Below are 20,856 nucleotides of genomic sequence, written 5' to 3'. Positions count from 1 at the left end.
GGGGGACGCAGGGAGAGAGGGGGACGCAGCGAGAGAGGGGGACGCAGCGAGAGAGGGGGACGCAGCGAGAGAGGGGGACGCAGCGAGAGAGGGGGACGCAGCGAGAGAGGGGGACGCAGCGAGAGAGGGGGACGCAGGGAGAGAGGGGGACGCAGGGAGAGAGGGGGACGCAGGGAGAGAGGGGGACGCAGGGAGAGAGGGGGACGCAGGGAGAGAGGGGGACGCAGGGAGAGAGGGGGACGCAGGGAGAGAGGGGGACGCAGGGAGAGAGGGAGACGCAGGGAGAGAGGGAGACGCAGGGAGAGAGGGGGACGCAGGGAGAGAGGGGGACGCAGGGAGAGAAGGGGACGCAGGGAGAGAGGGGGACGCAGGGAGAGAGGGGGACGCAGGGAGAGAGGGGGACGAAGGGAGAGAGGGGGACGCAGGGAGAGAGGGGGACGCAGGGAGAGAGGGGGACGCAGGGAGAGAGAGGGACGCAGGGAGAGAGAGGGACGCAGGGAGAGAGAGGGACGCAGGGAGAGAGAGGGACGCAGGGAGAGAGAGGGACGCAGGGAGACAGAGGGACGCAGGCAGACAGAGGGACGCAGGGAGTCAGAGGGACGCAGGGAGACAGAGGGACGCAGGGAGACAGAGGGACCAGGGAGAGAGAGGGACCAGGGAGAGAGAGGGACCAGGGAGAGAGAGGGACGCAGCGAGAGAGAGGGACGCAGCGAGCGAGAGGGACGCAGCGAGAGAGAGGGACGCAGCGAGAGAGAGGGACGCAGTGAGAGAGAGGGACGCAGCGAGAGAGAGGGACGCAGCGAGAGAGAGGGACGCAGCGAGAGAGAGGGACGCAGCGAGAGAGAGGGACGCAGCGAGGGAGAGGGACGCAGCGTTGGAGAGGGACGCAGCGAGGGAGAGGGATGCAGCGAGGGAGAGGGACGCAGCGTTGGAGAGGGACGCAGCGAGAGAGAGGGACGCAGCGAGGGAGAGGGACGCAGCGAGGGAGAGGGACGCAGCGAGGGAGAGGGACGCAGCGAGGGAGAGGGACGCAGCGAGGGAGAGGGATGCAGCGAGGGAGAGGGACGCAGCGAGATAGAGGGACGCAGCGAGATAGAGGGACGTAGCGAGATAGAGGGACGCATCGAATTAGAGGGAGGCAGCGAGGGAGAGGGACGCAGCGAGAGAGAGGGACGCAGCGAGAGAGAGGGACGCAGCGAGAGAGAGGGACGCAGCGAGAGAGAGGGATGCAGCGAGAGAGAGGGACGCAGCGAGACAGAGGGACGCAGCGAGAGAGAGAGGGACGCAGCGAGAGAGAGGGACGCAGCGAGACAGAGGGACGCAGAGAGACATAGGGACGCAGCGAGAGAGAGGGACGCAGCGAGAGAGAGGGACGCAGCGAGAGAGAGGGACGCAGCGAGAGAGAGGGACGCAGCGAGAGAGAGGGACAGGGAGAGAGAGAGGGGGCAGGGAGAGAGAAGGGGAGAGAGAGAGAGGGAGAGAGAGGGGGACAGGGAGAGAGAGGGGGACAGGGAGAGAGAGGGGGACAGGGAGAGAGAGGGGGACAGGGAGAGAGAGGGGGACAAGGAGAGAGAGGGGCACAGGGAGAGAGAGGGGGACAGGGAGAGAGAGGGGGACAGGGAGAGAGAGGGGGACAGGGAGAGAGAGGGGGACAGGGAGAGCGAGGGGGACAGGGAGAGAGAGAGAGAGAGAGAGGGACAGGGAGCGAGAGAGAGAGAGGGGGACAGGGAGAGAGAGAGAGGGGGGGACAGGGAGAGAGAGAGAGAGAGGGGGACAGGGAGAGAGAGAGAGAGAGGGGGACAGGGAGAGAGAGAGAGACAGGGAGAGAGAGGGGGACAGGGAGAGCGAGGGGGACAGTGAGAGCGAGGGGGACAGGGAGAGCGAGGGGGACAGGGAGAGAGGGGGACAGGGAGAGAGGGGGACAGGGAGAGAGGGGGACAGGGAGAGAGAGGGGGACAGGGAGAGAGAGGGGGACAGGGAGAGAGAGGGGGACAGGGAGAGAGAGAGAGGGGGACAGGGAGAGAGAGAGAGAGGGGGGGACAGGGAGAGAGAGAGAGAGAGGGGGACAGGGAGAGAGAGAGAGAGAGGGGGACAGGGAGAGAGAGAGAGAGAGGGGGACAGGGAGAGAGAGGGGTACAGGGAGAGAGAGGGGGACAGGGAGAGCGAGGGGGACAGTGAGAGCGAGGGGGACAGGGAGAGCGAGGGGGACAGGGAGAGAGGGGGACAGGGAGAGAGGGGGACAGGGAGAGAGGGGGACAGGGAGAGAGAGGGGGACAGGGAGAGAGAGGGGGACAGGGAGAGTGAGGGGGACAGGGAGAGAGAGAGAGCGGGACAGGGAGAGAGAGAGGGGGATAGGGAGAGAGAGAGAGGGGGACAGGGAGAGAGAGAGGGGGACAGGGAGAGAGAGGGGGACAGGGAGAGAGAGGGGGACAGGGAGAGAGAGGGGGACAGGGAGAGAGAGGGGGACAGGGAGAGAGAGGGGGACAGGGTGAGAGAGGGGGACAGGGAGAGAGAGGGACAGGGAGAGAGGGGGACAGGGAGAGAGAGGGGGACAGGGAGAGAGAGGGGGGACAGGGAGAGAGAGACGCAAATAGAAAGAGTGCGTGAGTGTGCAAGTGGGAGTGTGTACATGAGTGTGAGTGAGTGCGCGTGAGTGAGTACGAATGAGTGTGTGTGTAAGAATAAGTATATGTGTGCATAAGAATGAATGTAAGCATGTGTGTGAGTGAGCGAGTGAGTGTGTAACAGTGAGTGTGTGTAAGCATCAGTGTGAGCGCGTGCGAGTGAGCCACACCCACACCCACTCACCCACACCCACACCCACTCACCCACACTCACACACACACACCCACACACCCACACACCCACACACCCACACCCACACCCACACACCCACACACCCACACCCACACCCACACACACACACACACACACACACCCACTCACACACACCCACTCACACACACCCACTCACACACACCCACTCACACACACCCACTCACACACAATCACTGTCTTAAACACACTCACTCTCACATGCACTGTCACTCTGACACACTGTCACTCCCACATGCTAACACACACTCTCTCTTACATACTAACTCACACTCACTCTTACATAATCACTCACACTCATCCCAACACAGTCAATCACACGCTCACTATTACATACAGATACACTCTTTCACACTCAATAATCCACTCACTCATTCTTACACGCCAACTCTCTCTCACACACTCACTCACACACTCAAACTGACTTACACAATCACTCACTCTGTCATACGCCACACTGACTCGCTCACTCTTACACACTCACCATTACACACACACTCACATACTCACACATGCTAACCAATTCACACTTACACTTACACAATCACTCACACTAACTCTTACAGCCACACTCACTTTTACACACACACTAACTCACCGAATCACACACTCACGCTTACACCCTGACTCTTACACACTCTCTCACTCACACTCACTCTTACTCACTCAGTCATACATACTCAGACACACACATCCTCACACATGCACTCACACGCTCACTCACTCACACACACTCACTCAGACACAGACTCACTCACTCATTCACACTCACACACAATTATTCACTCACTCACTCACTCTTACACACGCACTCACTCTCGCTCACACACAGACTGACTCACTCATTCACACTAACTTACACACAATTACTCATTCACATTCACTCACACTCTCACTCATACATACTCAGACACTCACATCCTCACTCATACACTCACACTCACACATTCACTCACTCTTACACGCTTAATCACTCTCACTCAGACACAGACACACTCAGTCATTCACACTCACTTACACACAATTATTCACTTACTCACTCACTCTTACACACGCACTCACTCTCGCTCACACACAGATTGGCTCACTCATTCACACTAACTTACACACAATTAGTCATTCACACCCACTCACACACACTCACTCATACATACTCAGACACTCACATCCTCACTCATACACTCACACTCACACATTCACTCACTCTTACACGCTCAATCACTCTCACTCAGACACAGACACACTCAGTCATTCACACGGACTTACACACAATTCCTCACTCACACTCACGCTTGCACAATCCTCTTACACTCACACTTACACAAACACTATCATTCTTACACACTGACTCTCACACACACAATCTTACATACTCACACTCACTCACATCCTCACTCACACTCACTATTACACACACATTCTTACATACGCACACACTCTTACACACACATACTCACTCACTTTTACACATTAACTCGCTCAGTCTTACACACTCACCCACACTTGCAATCACTCACACTCACACACCCACTCACACACTAATCACACACACACACCAACTCACTCACACTCACGCCCACAGACTCGCACATTCACATTCACTCACACGCTCACTCTTATACACTCAGTCACTCTTATTCAAACACACTCTTCACACACTTACACACACTCACTCGTACTCACTCACTCTCACACTCACTAGTTCTCACCAATTCTCACTCTTACACTCACTCACTGTATGACACACTCACATCCACACTGACTCTGACACACTCATTCACTGTTATACACACTCACTCGCACTTACACAATCACTCAGACACTGGGGACGCAGAGCGAGGGGCGCAGAGCGAGGGGCGCAGCGAGGAAGAGGGACGCAGCGAGGGAGAGGGACGCAGCGAGGGAGAGGGACGCAGCGAGGGAGAGGGGGACACAGCGAGAGAGAGGGGGACACAGCGAGAGAGAGGGGGACACAGCGAGAGAGAGGGGGACACAGCGAGAGAGAGGGGGACACAGCGAGAGAGAGGGGGACACAGCGAGAGAGAGGGGGACACAGCGAGAGAGAGGGGGACACAGCGAGAGAGACGGACACAGCGAGAGAGGGACACACAGAGAGAGGGGGACACAGCGAGAGAGAGGGGGACACAGCGAGAGAGAGGGGGACACAGCGAGAGAGAGGGGGACACAGCGAGAGAGAGGGGGACACAGCGAGAGAGAGGGGGACACAGCGACAGAGAGGGGGACACAGCGAGAGAGAGGGGGACACAGCGAGAGAGTGGGACAGAGAGGGACACAGCGAGAGAGAGTGGGACAGAGAGAGAGAGGTACACAGCGAGAGAGACAGAGAGAGGGCGACACATAGAGGGAGAGGGACACAGAGAGAGTGACACAGAGAGAAAGGGGTACGCAGTAAAAGAGAGGGGTAGAGTGAGATAGAAGGACACAGAGAGAGACAGGGACACAGAGGGATACAGAGAGGGACAGAGAGAGGGGTCCACACAGACAGAGCGAGGGACACACACAGAAAGAGGTACACAGCGGGTCAGGATGTGAGGTTTCGGGGACGTGAGTGGGTCAGGATGTGAGTGTTAGGGGACATGAGGGTGTGATGGTGTGAGGGTGCCAGGACGTGAGGCAGTCAGGATATTGGGGTTATTAAACTGACCGTTTTCATTGAATCCAAATTGTTTCATTATAAATTCCAATCTCAGGAATTGACATCTGTGGATTTCAGTGAAAAATCCCATTGAACCTCCTTGTCTAATAAAATGATGTTGTTGCCGATGACCCTGTATTGATTCAGGAATAAACTTTACATCTCAGTGAGAAAAAGTCAAATTGAATCCATATTTATAGAGCAGCTCATTGAAGAAATCTGTCTGTAAACAACATGTAAAATATGAAGTTAAACTTTGCAATGAGCTTTGTTTTTGTGGCCAGGAATCTTCTCTTAAAATGGAGGCAGAAATGAAGTTGTGTTTAACTCACATTCTGTGATTTCTTGCTGGTTTTTACTCATTCTATGGAAAGCCTTCCTAAGGCGACAGGCGAATGGTCATTCCAAACACGTCAGAAATTCAGAGGGAAACAAATGTTAAACCAAAGACAGAAATAATGACAGGACATTGCTGAATCTCGTGTTGACTGCTGAATTAACATAACCATAGACAGGACAACTGTCTTCCTTAGCAGACACAGGAACCACACCGAGGGGGACATTCCTGACAGAAAGTCGGGGGTGGGGTCTGCACACAGGTCACGGAGGAGATCTCAGTCCAAACTGTTTCCAATCATTTCCCAATACTATTTTAAATTAGGATTCAATCCTATTGGAGGGGAGTGAATGAGTGAGTGAGAGATATGGCAGATGCAGTATAACGTGGATCAATGTGAGGTTATCCACTTGGGTAGAAAAAATAAGAACGTCTCTGTCTAACAATTACATTTAATCCAATTTTTTCCGGCCTGCTCAGTGAACAACACTGGTGTGGGGAAGGCCAAGGTTTGGCTGAAGTCACATTCTTTGTGTGTGGGGCTGAGCAGCAAGGAGATCAGTATCTCTCGTCAGTCATTTACATGTCAATAGAGAGCTGTCCTCTGAGACAGACATTCCACTCATGGCAGAGACTAGGGATGGAGTCTGCTCACAGCTCACTGAGGATATATCTGTATCTGAGGGACTTCAGTTCACAAACCAAAAACTCATTACACTGAAAACATTACCCCTCTGCTTCAGTGTGTGTGTCAATCTGCCTGTTTTGAGCTGTGCATTTTGGGTGTTGACATGTTACTGATTGACTCGAGATTGGAAATGTTGGACTCCTGTTGTGCTGTTTTGTATATTTTATTAAAATGTCCCTGTTATTGCCTTTATAATTATTTTATCTCCTTTTTTTCTCCAGAGGCGTTTTTATTTGGAAAACTGGAAGGGGGTCGGGAATCCAGTGAGGAGGACGAAGGAGTGTGAATTCTTCCCGAGGGAGCGCTGGCTGAGGCCTGGTCCGCAGGCTTCACCCGGGTTATTACCCTGACTGAGGTTTAATTTTAATATTGGAGGGATCAAAGAGAGTGAGGGAGGGAGGGAGACAGAAATATGTATAAGAGGGATAGAGAGACAGCGAGAAACACAAGAGAAGGGGATTTTCACAGTAACTTCATTGCAGTATTAATGTCAGCCTAATTGTGACAATAAAAAGATTTTGAGTATTAATTGTCTCTCAATCTTTTTTAACCTCTGGTTGAAAGCTGTGACTTATTTGTATTCGGATGTTACTGAGGGGTTGTAAAACTGAAAAAGGGACCCTGGGCTCTCGCTGTATTGAATAGCTTCATTCTTTTCCTGTGGTTTAGTTAATTTTCTCCCTCTTTTCCCAGGAATTTGAATTTTGAGAGACTGCAATGTGAGCAGGAATCTTTGGGTAAGGGTATTTCTCCAGAGCATGGATGGATGGACTGAGGCCTACTCCACAGGCCGCACTCACGTGAGTTGTCTCTTTATTGCAGCCCCGGCCTTGCACTTAAGACACAAACACATTAAACCTTTGGTGGGCGGCAAAGAGTAAAATTCCAATCTGGAATATGAAGCTGTCTAATTTTGTTCCAAAATAACAGGGGTTATATTAATTCTGAGCGTCCCAGGGATGGAGGTGGGGGAGCGGTGTGGGGGAGGGCATTTCACTGTTTCAGCCACTCTCTGCAATCTGGTAGAGAGAGAGAGAAATCTCAGGTCAGAAACTCTGAACTCAATTTTGAAAGTGGTCATCATTTGTTGGGCTCTCCCTGTGCACAGGTTGCCTGCAGAATTCACAAAATTATCGATAGTGGAGTCACTTTTAAAATGGATCCATTGACTGTAAAGTAATCTCGATTGCCCAGAATTAAAGTCCCTTAACTTGAAGCGGGTATAATTCTGGAATGAAGCCTGTGTTTTCGGCCGAGACACAAGTATCAGGGTGAAATTAAATTCGCAGGAGGTCATTTGAATTTAGTTTGCTGTGGTTGTGAATGTTGGATTCCTGTGTGTGACCCTGTCTCTCTCTCTCTTTCTCCTTCCCAACTATTAGAATGATAGAAAGAGAGAGAGAGAGAAGTACAGAAAGAGTGTGGGGCTGGGGGGTAATGGAGATTAGAGAGAGGGAGAGGAGAAAGACAGAGATGGTGGAGGGAGAGGGAGGTCGTGAAAAAGAGAGGCTTTCTCTCCCTTTCTGTCTTCTTTCCATTCTTGCCTCTCTATCTCCCCAGCTTTCTGCCACTATCTGTCCATCTCTCTGCAGCTTTTTAGTGTCTCTTTAAACCTTTAATCTAAGAAAACCACCCCACAAACTGCAATGGGGAGTCTCATCACATCTTTCTGGGGAGACCCTGATTAGGGAAATAAATAGAAATAAATGCTGGGAGGGTGATGAGGGATAACGAGGGAGACAGAAATATGAATGAGAGGGATAGAGACCGAATGAGATAGCGAGAGAGAGAGAAAGAGAAACACAAGGGAAGCGGGAACTGTCTCTCAATCTTTTTTATTCTGTGGTTTATAACAGATTATTGTAGGTGGATGTTGCTGAGAGTTTGGGTGTAACTGAGAGGGGGAATCTTGGCCTCTTGCTGTGCTACAAGTTTAAACATTTTCCTGCGTTTCAGTTAATTTTCTCCCTCTTTTCCCCAGGAATTTGAAATTTGAAGACTGCAATGCGACCAGGAATCTTTGGACAAAGGCTATTCTCCAGAGGACACGTGGATGGACTGAGGCCGATTCCACAGGCCGCACTCACGTGAGTTGTCTCTTTATTGCTGCCCCGGCCTTGCACTTCGACACAAACACATTAACCCTTTGGTGGGTGACAAAGAGTAAAATACCAATCTGGAATATGAAGCTGTCTAATGTTGTTCCAAAATAACAAGGGTTATATTAATTCTGAGCATCCCAGGTATGTGTGGTGGGGGTGGGGTGGGGGGGGTGTGGTGGGGTGGATTTCACTGCCTCAGCCACTCTCTGCAACCTGGTAGCAAATGTCAACGACACTCAACACTGCCGACTGCACCTCCTGGGATCTTTCTGTGTGCCATGGAGGAAAGATGTTACTGAGCAGATGAACATGACTGGGATAAACAGCATTGTGTATTTCGGCTGGTTCAATGGCAAGGATCCAAACCCACAGCGGAACCCTGGAGAAATTACAATGTATTCCTACCTTGTATTTTACAAGTAAAATCACAAATCCTTGCTAACCAGGACTTGAAATTAATGCTAACTCAGAAGGAGTTTGCTAACTAAATGTTAAAAATGTTTTTCTTCGTTTTAAGAGGCAGTTTAACTCTTTCAGAAACTGAAGGGACTTCTCCAGGGATGTTCCAATCCACACATGACACGGCGGTGGGAGAGTTAGGTGCAGTGGGGAATGGGGCTCCCAGCAGGAGTGAGGGGGAGTGGGGGGAGGAAGGACAGTGTCCCATCTGGTTAGGTCCAGATGGGAAAGGAGAGAGAGAGAAAGGGAAAGGAGAGAGACAATGGGAAAGGAGAGAGAGAAAGGAAAATGAGAGAGAGATAGGAAAAGGAGAGAGAGAAAGGAAAAGGAGAGAGAGAAAGGAAAAGGAGAGAGAGAAAGGAAAAGGAGAGAGAGAAAGGAAAAGGAGAGAGAGAAAGGAAAAGGAGAGAGAGAAAGGGAAAGGAGAGAAAGGGAAAGGAGAGAGAGAGAATACAGTAAAGGGGGAGAGAGAGAAGGGGACGGAGATTGGTAACGGTGCCTTGGAGTCTTGCTGGGCAGAGATGACCCAGAAAGTGCCTCCCTAAAGGAGCAGCCGCTGGGTTTTAAATCCATCCTCCACTTGTGAAGCTGCTGGGAGAGGGACGTGAATGAAAGTGGTTTGCGGTGAAGTTTTATTCCTGGATAATTCTGCTGGCAGTTTTCCCCACACGGGGATGAATTGAGAGATTCAGTGCGATGTGCAGGAAGCATTTTGAGTTTTTTGAGGTGTTGACTGGATTTCTCTCTCTGTCTCTCTCTCTCTGTCTGCCTGGCCACATTTTGCACCATCTGTGAATTTTGTGTTTATAAAGATCCACCCTGGATAATGTTGCTGTCTCGCTTGTTTTAAAGAAGGATACAGCTCTGGGGAGGATCAAAGGATGTGGGGGGGGGGGGGGTAGAACAGGTCACTGAGTTGGATGGTCAGCCGTGATAATGAATGGCAGAGCAGCTTGGAAGGGCCGAATGGCCTGCTCCTGGTTTCAGTGTTTAAATTGTTCCCCTGTCCGTGAGCAGGTTGTGTGTGTGTGTGTGTGGAATCGTGCTGTGTACTCTCCTGGTCTGGCTCCCTATTACTTACAAACACCCGCGAGCTCACTGTAAATGTAAAAGATTGAGGGAAAGAGGGAGGCTGGGAGAGGGAGAGGCAGACAGAGAGAGAGATGGAGAAATGGAAGGAGGGAAGGGCAGCGGAACAGGGAGGGGGGGGGTGAGGGGCTCAGGAAGGGTAGTGGAAAGAGACAGAGTGTAGGGGGGGGGGGGGGAAGTGTCCACCTCTGCCGTGGGACTGTTACTGGGATCTTGCTGTGCGGAACTGCCTTCATTGTGACTGTAATCGATTCATTGACTGGAGAGGGTTTGGGATGTGGTTGTGGAATGTTAAACATTAAAACATGTCCAGTGTGGCGGGACTTTAGTCAGGATGATAAGACAGAACATTTTGAAGGACATTTCGATCGAGCGTTGACAAGGGCCTGGAATGTAAAAGGCGGTGACTGGAAGCGGGCTTAAATTGCCAATCGGAACGTTCGTCATGTCACATTTACATGGAAAAGGCCAGGGACCATTTTAATTCACTTTACTGAGCTTCTGAGTGCAGAATGTTCTTGTCTCTCTGTCTCTTCCAGATTTCTCTCTTTGGAGAGAATTGGGCGGTTGTGACACCCAACGTGTGGTAACATTCAAGGCTCTGGGCCTAGTGCTGGGCAGAGGGATTGGAGCAGATTCGAGTATTTACACTTGTCTCTCCAGGCTTGGTGGGTGGAAGGGCCGGTTCTGTGCGCTCTGATTCTGTGGAGATCCGGCTCAGAGAGGGAGAGGGAGAGAGAGAGAGAGAGAGAAATGAAATGGAGGGAGAGGGAGAGAGAGAAATGAAATGAGAGAGAGAAATGAAAAGTGAGAGAGGGAGAGAAATGAAATGAGAGGGAGGGAGGGAGAGAAATGAAATGAGAGAGAGGGAGGGAGAGAAATGAAATGAGAGAGAGGGAGAGAAATGAAAAGTGAGAGAGGGAGAGAAATGAAAAGAGAGAGAGGGAGAGAAATGAAAAGTGAGAGAGGGAGAGAAATGAAATGAGAGAGAGGGAAGGAGAGAAATGAAATGAGAGGGAGAGAAATTAAAAGTGAGAGGGAGAGAAATGAAATGAGAGGGAGGGAGAGAAATGAAAAGTGAGAGAGGGAGAGAAATGAAAAGTGAGAGGGAGAGAGAGAAATGAAATGAGAGAGAAAGAGAGAGATGGAGGCAGAGGTAAGTGATGGAAGCTGAAGGCTGGGGATGTGAAGGGGATCTGGAGGGGTGGGGGAGAGAGACAGAGTGTGGGAGGGGTGTCCTGCACCATCGTGGTACTGCCAGTGGGATCTTGCTGTGTAGAATTGCCTTCATTGCTCATGTACACTGACTGGAGGGGTGATTGGATCTGATTGTGCAATTAGGACGGAGATAGGGGAGAGTGCAAAGCCAGAGGGAGCGGAGAGAGAGACAAGAATCGTGGATGGGGGTTTCCTGGTGTAGAGTCAGGGTCCAGCGCCCTCCCCCCACCCCCTCCCCTTGCGCCCACACAACCCGCCCCATATTCCTCGCATGGCGACAGTGTCCACACTGGGGCGTGGGGAATGTTGGGGGCTGTGTGGGTGAAAGAGAGCCAGTGAGGCGATGGGGTGGGAGGGGCTATCCAGAGACAGCAAAGCAGAGGTGGACATTGGTTGGTGGGTCAAGGGAAGGGGGGGGATAAAGTCACAGGATCTGACGGTCTCCAGTGTGGGATCTTGCTGTGTGAGGCTGAGGGAAATATTGACGTGGGGCGGTGGGACTGGAGAATCAATCTCCACTTGGGCGAGGCGAGCTTTGATCAGGAATAGTCAGCGTGGCAGAGGGAGGCCGTGCTGAACCAATGGGACTGAATTATTTGAGGAGGTGACCAGATGAGGGTGTTGCAGTTGATGTAGTTTATCTGGATTGCAGCCAAGCCTCTGACAAGGTCCCACATGGGAGACTGACAAAGAAGTCAAATGCACATGGGAGATCAGGTAACTTGGAAGCAGAACTGAGTTAGTGATAGGAGACAGAGGGTGGTGGGAGAAGGCTGTTTGTGTGACTGGAGGCCAGTCATAGAGTTAAAGATGTTTACAGCATGTAAACGGTCCCTTCGGCCCAGTGTGTCCATGCTGCCCAGTTTCTATCACTAAGCTAGTCTCACTTGCACGCATTTGGCCCATATCCCTCTGTACCCACCCTGCCCACGGATGGGAGGGTTCCAGCCTCCCTAGACCCCACCCTACATTCTTTGCACAACAACTGCGGCAATTCTGGGAAAGGGAGCGGTTGCTGAAAGAACTTTTGATGGTGGACAGACAATATGCGGAGGCACCGGAGGAGGGACTGTAAGGGAAAGGCAAAGGCTACATGTAGAATTTGACTTGTTGACTATGGGTAATGCAGAGGCACAATGGAGGAAGGCACAGGGTGTACAGTACGAATATGGGGAGAAGGCGAGCTGGTTGCTGGCCCACCAACTGAGGAAGAGGGGAGCAGCGAGGGTGAGAGATGAGGAGGGAGAGATGGAGCGGGGAGCGGAGAGAGTGAATGGGGTGTTCAAGGCATTCTATGAAAGATTATACAAAGCTCAGCCCCCGGAAGGGAAGGAGAGAATGATGAGCTTTCTGGATCAGCTGGAATTCCCCAAGGTGGAGGAGCAGGAGAGGGCGGGACTGGGAGCACAGATTGAGATGGAGGAGGTAGTGAAAGGGATTGGGAGCATGCAGGCGGGGAAGGCCCCGGGACCAGACGGATTCCCGGTGGAATTTTATAGGACGTATATGGACTTGCTGGCCCAGCTTCTGACGAGAACCTTTAATGAGGCTAGGGAAAGGGGGCAGCTGCCCCCAACTATGTCAGAGGCAACGATATCGCTCCTCCTAAAGAAGGAAAAAGACCCGCTGCAATGCGGGTCCTATAGGCCCATTTCTCTTTTAAATGTGGATGCTAAGATTCTGGCCAAGGTAATGGCGACGAGGATAGAAGACTGCGTCCCGGGGGTGGTTCATGTGGACCAAACTGGGTTTGTGAAGGGGAGACAGCTGAACACGAACATACGGAGGTTGCTAGGGGTAATGATGATGCCCCCGCCAGAGGGGGAAGCGGAGATAGTGGTGGCGATGGATGCCGAGAAAGCATTCGATAGAGTGGAGTGGGATTATCTGTGGGAGGTGCTGAGGAGATTTGGCTTTGGAGATGGGTATATCGGATGGGTACAGTTGCTGTATAGGGCACCGATGGCGAGTGTGGTTACGAATGGACGGGGGTCTGATTATTTCCGGCTTTACAGAGGGACGAGGCAGGGGTGTTCCCTGTCTCCGTTATTGTTTGCACTGGCGATTGAGCCCCTGACCATAGCACTGAGGGGTTCCAGGAAGTGGAGGGGAGTGTTTAGGGGAGGAGAAGAACACCGGGTATCTCTGTATGCGGATGATTTGTTGTTGTATGTGGCGGACCCGGTGGAGGGGATGCCAGAGATAATGTGGATACTTGGGGAGGTTGGGGATTTTTCGGGGTATAAATTGAACATGGGGAAAAGTGAGTTGTTTGTGGTGCATCCGGGGGAGCAGAGCAGGGAAATAGAGGATTTACCGCTGAGGAAGGTAACAAGAGACTTCCGGTACTTGGGGATTCAGATAGCCAAGAATTGGGGAACCTTACACCGGCTTAATTTAACACGATTGGTGGAACAGATGGAGGAGGGCTTCAAGAGATGGGACATGGTGTCCCTGTCACTGGCAGGTAGGGTGCAGGCGGTTAAAATGGTGGTTCTCCCGAGATTCCTCTTTGTGTTTCAGTGCCTCCCGGTGATGGTCACGAAGGCTTTTTTTAAAAAAAGAGAATCGAGAAAAGCATTATATTTTGTGTGGGCCGGGAAGACCCCGAGAGTGAGGAGTGGGTTCTTGCAGCATAGTAGGGATAGGGGGGGGCTGGTACTACCGAGCCTAAGTGAATACTACTGGGCCGCCAATATTTCAATGGTGTGTAAGTGGATGGGAGAAGGGGAGGGAGCGGCGTGGAAGAAATTGGAGAGGGCCTCCTGCAAGGGGACCAGTTTACAAGCAATGGTGACGGCACCGTTGCCGTTCTCACCGAAGAAATACACTACAAGCCCGGTGGTGGTGGCAACATTAAAAATTTGGGGGCAGTGGAGACGGCATAGGGGAAGGACGGGAGCCTCGGTGCGGTCCCCGATAAGAAATAACCATAGGTTTGTTCCGGGGAGAATGGATGGGGGATTTGGAGCATGGCAAAGAGCTGGGGTAGTACAATTGAGAGATCTGTTCGTAGATGGGACGTTTGCGAGTCTGGGAGCGCTGACGGAAAAATATGGGTTGCCCCAAGGGAATGCATTTCGGTACATGCAATGGAGGGCTTTTGCGAGGCAACAGGTAAGGGAATTCCCGCAGCTCCCGACGCAGGCGGTGCAGGATAGAGTGATCTCAGAGACATGGGTGGGGGATGGTAGGGTGTCGGACATATACAGGGAAATGAGGGACGAGGGGGAGATCATGGTAGATGAGCTGAAAGGGAAATGGGAAGAAGAGCTGGGGGAGGAGATTGAGGAGGGGCTGTGGGCTGATGCCCTACGTAGGGTAAACTCGTCGTCCTCGTGTGCCAGGCTAAGCCTGATACAATTCAAGGTTCTGCACAGGGCGCGTATGACTGGAGCACGGCTCAGTAAATTTTTCGGGGTAGAGGATAGGCGTGGGAGATGCTCGAGAAGCCCAGCGAATCACACCCACATGTTTTGGTCATGTCCGGCATTACAGGGGTTCTGGGTGGGGGTGGCGAACGTGCTTTCGAGGTGGTGGGGGTCCGGGTCGAGCCAAGCTGGCGTTTGGCTATATTTGGGGTTGCAGAAGAGCCGGGAGTGCAGGAGGCGAGAGAGGCTGATGTTTTGGCATTTGCGTCCCTAGTAGCCCGGCGCAGGATATTGCTTATGTGGAAGGAAGCCAAACACCCGGGGGTGGAGACCTGGATAAACAACATGGCAGGGTTTATAAAGTTAGAACGGATCATGTTCGTATTAAGGGGTTCGGCTCAAGGGTTCACCAGGCGGTGGCAACCGTTCGTCAACTACCTCACAGAACGATACAGGGAACGAAAAGGAAGAAAGACAACAGCAGCAACCCGGGGGGGGGGGGGGGGGGAGGGGGGGGGGGGGAGGATCCGGGCGGGCTCTCAGGGATGTCATTGTATATGTATAGACATTGGTTATAGGTAATGTATATTGGACTGTTGGATTGTATCTTTGGAGAGTAACTATTTTGGACAAGGCAGTTGCCATTTAGTTTTGTTTTTGTTTCTGTTTATATATAATTTATTTATTTGTTTAAAATTGGCCACTGTTATTTATATTGCTTTATTGTTGTTTAAAAGAAAAACTATGCACTGTTCTGTTTGGCCAAAAAAAAATCTTGAATAAAATATATATTTTTTAAAAAGATGAAATAACCGAGGAATCATCCAGCGATGTTTTGTGGGTGGAACCAAGGATGGGATGGTGACCTCATTGGGATTGTACCCAAATAGTCAACAGGAATTAGAAGCTGAAATATGCAGGGAGATTGGGGGAAACTTGCAGGGTAGGGGGAGTCTGAGGGGGAGGGGGCCAGGGGGGGGGAGACAGAGGGGGAAAGGGTGGGGGATGCGGGTGAAAAGACAGAGGGGGAGAAGGTGGGGGGGGGGAGAGAAGTGACAGAGGGGGAGAGGGTAAATACCAGTCCTGGAGTGAGCAGGGAGAGTGGGGGAGGGGAAAGTTTCGGATATCTACCGGATTTGTTGGAAGCGGAGGAGACCCCGGTGGAGGAACTGAAGGGCAAGTGGGAGGGGTTAGGTGGGGAGTTAGAGGCGGGTCTGTGGGCGGACGCCCGCAGGGTTAATTCCTCCTCATCATGTGCCAGGCTCAGCCTAATACATTAAGGTGGTACACCAGGCACACATGAAGACGGCGAGGATGAGCAAGTTTTTCGGGGTAGACGAGAGATGTGCGGGAAGCCCAGCAAACCACGTCCACATGTTTTGGGCATGCCCGAAGCTTAGAGGGTTTTGCTCAAGCAATGTCCAAGGTGCTAGACACGCGGGTGGCGCCGAGTCCGGAGGTAGCGATCTTTGGAGTGTCAGAAGATCCGGGAGTACAGGGAGTGAAATAGGCCGACGTTCTGGCCTTTGCCTCCCTGGTAGCCCGGAGACGGATCCTTTTAATGTGGAGGCACTCGGAGCCCCCGAGTGTGGATACTTGGGTCAGTGACATGGCTGGGTTCCTCAATCCGGAGAAAATAAAGTTTGCCTTGAGGGGGTCAATGCTGGGGTTCTCTCAGAGGACGCAGCCGTTCGTAGACTTTCTGGGGGCAAATTAAAGTGTCGGCAGAAGCAGCATTGTGAAGGGGGGGGGGGTGGTAGATGCAATATGGTTAAGGGATGTACAGAAGGGGTTGGGTGGGAAATGTCTTGTTTACTATGTTGATGGTTATGTTATTATTGCTTTTGTTATTGTTATCAATAAAAATATTTTTTTTAAAACAACTAAATTGTAGCATCGTCTGGCCGTGTTTATAAAATGGGTTTTATAAAACAGATTGGGGGCAGTCCCAGAATGTTGCTGTGCCTTTATTATTTCAATAACACTTTGCTTTAATCAATTTCCAGCTTTCTCTTTCTCTCCCCGAGGAGAGTTGATTTTGAAGCTTGGACGACGCAAAGAGAATCTTTCCTCGGCGAGGAATCCTCAGACAGGAGTTCTAACCTGAGAGAAACAGAATAAATGTCAATGTGTCTTTGTCCGTCATTATTGGGGTTTCATTATTCTGATGTGTACTCAAGCGTTGGGCTCTTTTTTTTTTTGGAAGCGGGGGGGGGGGGGGTCAGGAGTTTCAGTGTCTCTGGGGGTGTGGGGGGGGGGGCGGGGAAAGAGGCAGGAGTCAGTGTCTCTGTGGGGAGTGGGAGACCGGTGACATTTTCACACCGAGGGTTGGGTGAGTTATTCCAGTGAACAAGATGTTGTATGGGAGCAGGAGGGAACACAGCCTCAGGAGGGGATTAAGGAGGTGGAGTGGGGAGCAGGAGGGAACGCAGCCTCAGGAGGGGATTAAGGAGGTGGAGTGGGGAGCAGGAGGGAACGCAGCCTCAGGAGGGGATTAAGGAGGTGGAGTGGGGAGCAGGAGGGAACGCAGCCTCAGAAGGGGATTAAGGAGGTGGAGTGGGGAGCAGGAGGGAACACAGCCTCAGGAGGGGATAAAGGTGGAGAGTGGGAGTAGGAGGGAACACAGGAGGGGTCTGGTGTGTTTAATAAATTAAACAGTGGATTTGCACCTTCATTTCATTTGAACTCTCCCCATGTGGGTCAGTGTTTTGTAAGGGGGGGGGGGGAAACGGAACCCCCCCCCCATCTCTGTATCCACATTGGCAATAAAATGTGTAAACAACCAACTTGACCTGAGGATTATGTATTTTTTCCACGGGGGATATTTTTTGCGGAAGAATGTGTGGGGGATTATAATTGGGGGGGGAAATATTTGGAGGATGGGGTGGGAATATTTGGAGTAAAAGTTTTGGGGGGAAAAAATGAGGGGGGGGGCAAATTTGAGGGGGGGGGTCAAATTTGAGGGTGGGGCAAATTTGAGGGTGGGGCAAATTTGAGGGGGGGGCAAATTTGAGGGGGGGCAAATTTGAGGGGGGGGCAAATTTGAGGGGGGGCAAATTTGAGGGGGGGCAAATTTTGGGGGGGGGCAAATTTGAGGGGGGCAAATTTGAGGGGGGCAAATTTGAGGGGGGGCAAATTTGAGGGGGGCAAATTTGAGGGGGGGCAAATTTGAGGGGGGCAGGGTAAATGGGGGGGGGCAATTTGAGGGGGTGCAAATTGGGGGGGACACAAATTGGGGGGGGGACACAAATTGGGTGGGGGGACACAAATTGGGGGGACACACACACATGGTGCGGCTTCTTGGCGAGCTTGAATTTCCCCAAGAGGAGGAAGCAAAGAGGCAGGCGCTGGAGGAGGCCCTGGTGCAGAGGGAGGTGCTGGATAGTATCCGGGGTATGAAGCCAGGAAAGGCCCCTGGGTACCCAGCCGAATTTCATAAGGAATTTGCGACGGACATGGCACCACATCTGGTGGGGGCGTTTAATAAAGCGCTGGAGAAGGGGCAGTTGCCGGAGACGATGACGAAGGCAGTAATCAAACTAATCCCGAAAAAGGGGAAGGACCCGGTGGGTCCAATAGGTCCACATCACTATTGAACATGGATGTGAAAGTATTGGCTCAGTTGTTGGCGAGGAGGATGGAGGAGTGTGTCCCGTGGGTGTTGCCAGAAAATCAAACAGGCTTTGTGAAGGGCAGGCACTTCACAAGTAATATAAGAAGCTGTTTAATGTGGCGATGAATACGTCGGGGGCTCTGGGACTGGAGGTTGTGGTGTCCATGGATGGGGAGAATGCATTTGATCAGGCGGTACTTGTCCGAGGTTTTGGGAAGGTTTGGGTGTGGGCCGAGATTTGTGGTTTGGGTGTGGTTGCTGTATGCGGTGCCAAGAGCAAATGTGAGGATGGATGATATGAGCTCATGACTTACACAGGGGTACGAGGCGGGTAGGCCCACTGTCGCCATTGCTGTTTGCGCTGACCAGAGAGTCATTGGTGATGGCTCTTAGGGGGTCCGTGTAGTGATGGGGGATTATGAGGGAACAGAGGGAGCATCAGGTGTTGCTCCATGCCGATGACCTCTTGCTGTATGTTTCATATCTGTTGGGGAGTATGGGAAGGATTATCCTGCTGGGGAGGTTTGGAGGGATCTCAGGGTACCAACTGAATGTAGGGAAAAGCAAGGTTTTCCCAGTGGACAGCGGGCTAATTTAGGGAGAAAGCCATTTACGGTAGCGAGGGAAAAGTTTTGGTAGTTGGGGATTCAGGTAGAGAGGGAATGGATGGGGCTCCATAAATGGAACTTAATGAAGCCGTAGGAGGAGGCCAGGGAAGATCTTAACGCAGGCAGGGAGGATTCCAGTTGTGAAAATGAATATTCCGCCAAGGTTCGTGTTTATTTTTCAGGCTCTCCTGATCTTTATATCAAAGGTCTTTTTTTTGACTTTGTATGGGTGGGTAGGTGCCGAGGGTGGGGAGGACCGTGCTACAGAGGCAGAGCAGCAGGGGGGATTGGCGTTGCCGAAATTGGTTCATTATTATTGGGCGGAGAATGTGGACAATGTGCGGCGGTGGTGGGAAGGAGCAGGGGTAGAGTGGGTTAGGATGGGGGAGGAATTTTGTAAGGGGTCTAGTTTCAGGGCTATGGTGACGGCAGCGTTGCCAATGGCTCCGAATAGGTATTCAAGGAGCCCAGTGGTACATCCATGGTGAAGATATGGAATCAGTTGAGGAGGCAATATTAGTATGGAGGGGATGTCGGTGTTAACGCTGCTGTGCGTGAATCATGGGTTTGAGCCGGGGGCATGGATTCTTTATACAGGAGGTGGAGGGAAGTGGCGCTGGCCAAGGTGAGGGATCTGTATTTGGAGGAAGGTTTTGCCAGTCTGGAGGAGCAAAGGGAGAGGATAGAGCTGCTGAGGGGGAAGTGCATTAAAATATCTGCAGGGTAGGGACTTTGCGCGAAAGGCCTGGAAGGGGTTCCCTTGGTTGCTGGCATACACCCTGCTGGAGCGACTGCTGCTCCTGGATGTGGAAGGGGAGGGAAGAATTGGGGATATATACAAGGGGCTGGGGGAGCGGGGTGGCGTGGGTGGTGAAGATCAAGGAGAAATTGGTATGGAGTTGGGAGGGGAGATCAATTGGGGATTATGGAGTGAGGCAGTCGGTAGGGTAAATGGAACCTCCTCTTGTGCAAGAATGAGTTTGATACAGTTTAAGGTGGTGCACAATGTGCATATGACTTGGGCGAGAATTTGTGGGTTCTTTCAGGGAGTAGCAGATGAGTGTGAGAGGTGTGGGCGGGGGGGGGGGTGGGGGGGGGCAACGAATCACTCACACGTGTTTTGGGGTTGCGAAAAATTGGGAAGGTACTGGGCGAGAATATTCCCGGTCTTAGCCAGGGTAGTGGGAGAGGAGGTGCACCCAGGCCCTTTGGTGGTGATATTTGGGGTTTCAGAGAGGCTGGAGTTCATGGAGAGGAGGAAGGCCGAGGTTGTGGCCTTCACCTCTCGGATTGCACGATGGCGAATTTTACTGGAGTGGTAGTCGGCATTGCCACCAGGGCTAACGGCGTGTCCTGTATGACTTCCTGCGATTGGAGAAGATAAAGTATGAGTTAAGGGACTCTGCAGGGGGGTTTGAGAAAAGGTGGGGGACGTTTCTGACCGTATTTGAGGGGCTGTTCATCACAGGGAAGGGGAGGGTTAAAAAGGGAACAAATCTGTACAGACTGTATAGTTGATTGCTGGGAAGTGAGCCTCCTGGGCTGTTTATTTGCTGTAACCTGTTTTGATACATGTTTGTAAGAAAATACATTTAAAAAAAAGAAATCGCCTGAAATCTGTTCAGCTTGCACTCCAATAAATGTGAATCAGTCGTTCCAGAACCTATCAGATATGATCAGGTTGAATATCAGAACAGGATAGTAGGCCTTTAATCCTATGATTCTATGATAGGCAATGAGTGACTAGGAAATAAATACACGTCAAGGAAATGCACCTTTTCACGTTTGGTTGAAGCAAGTTTTCTGACCAGGTAGAAAGAAAAGACAAATACGGGGAATTTTCTCTCCAGTTATCGTGCACAGTTGTAGTTTGTGCACCC

The 20,856-nt window shown here is 51.7% G+C and overlaps 1 long non-coding RNA gene across 8 annotated transcripts in view; it reads left to right on the top strand.

Annotated features, from left to right (window-relative positions):
- LOC140410180 (uncharacterized) overlaps positions 1–16,900 on the top strand; it is a 424,392-nt gene extending 407,492 nt beyond the window's left edge. For 7 of the 8 annotated variants that reach the window (XR_011940524.1, XR_011940526.1, XR_011940529.1 and 4 more), the window contains exons 6-9: positions 6,738–6,871; positions 7,210–7,316; positions 8,498–8,603; positions 16,762–16,900. This is a non-coding gene — a long non-coding RNA (uncharacterized lncRNA). The remainder of the gene's footprint in view (positions 1–6,737; positions 6,872–7,209; positions 7,317–8,497; positions 8,604–16,761) is intronic. The other variant, XR_011940530.1, reaches the window with a different exon arrangement.
- Positions 16,901–20,856: the final 3,956 nt, after the last annotated feature.

The sequence above is a fragment of the Scyliorhinus torazame genome, chromosome 4 (genome assembly GCF_047496885.1).
Source record: "Scyliorhinus torazame isolate Kashiwa2021f chromosome 4, sScyTor2.1, whole genome shotgun sequence".
NCBI lineage: Eukaryota > Metazoa > Chordata > Chondrichthyes > Carcharhiniformes > Scyliorhinidae > Scyliorhinus > Scyliorhinus torazame.
Note: the sequence above shows the minus strand (reverse complement) of the source record. Positions and strands in the feature narration are given on the sequence as shown.